Genomic DNA, 641 nt, shown 5'->3' with positions numbered 1-641 from the left:
TTCCTCTGGACGCAGGATCCCCAACCGAGGAGGCAAAGGGCTCAGCAGTCAACCAGTGCAGGGGCAGCTCTGACTTCCGCCAGGTGCCTCCAAGCCAAGAAGCTGTAGATCTGCAGCTGCTACACTTGGTTGATTATAAGACTTGCCTGGAGAGCTTTCTAATGCTTATATTTTCCTGAGCCCCACCCATGCGGATTCAAATTAAAGATGTGGGCAGACCAGTATTCATAGCAGCACTATTTCCAATACAGTAGCCAAGACATGGAAGCAACCTAAATGTTCATACACAGATGAATGGAGAAAGAAGATGTGGTGTATAGATATACAATGGAATAATACTCAACCATAAAAAGGAATGAAAGGACTTCTCTGGTGGCTCAGTGGTTAAGAATCCACCCGCCAATGCAGGGGACATGGGTTCGAGCCCTGGTCCGGGAAGATCCCACATGCTGTGGAGCAACTAAGCCCACGTGCCACAACTACTGAAGCCCTTGCGCCTAGAGCCCATGCTCTGCAACAAGAGAAGCCACCGCAATGAGAAGCCCATGCACTGCAACAAAGAGTAGTCCCCACTCGCCGCAACTAGAGAAAGCCTGCATGCAGCAACAAAGACCCAACGCAGCCAAAAATAAATAAAAAAT

Source organism: Physeter macrocephalus, chromosome 14 (genome assembly GCF_002837175.3).
Source record: "Physeter macrocephalus isolate SW-GA chromosome 14, ASM283717v5, whole genome shotgun sequence".
In the NCBI taxonomy this organism is placed as follows: domain Eukaryota; kingdom Metazoa; phylum Chordata; class Mammalia; order Artiodactyla; family Physeteridae; genus Physeter; species Physeter macrocephalus.
The sequence above is the reverse complement of the archived record's forward strand: the minus strand, read 5'-3'. Positions refer to the sequence as shown.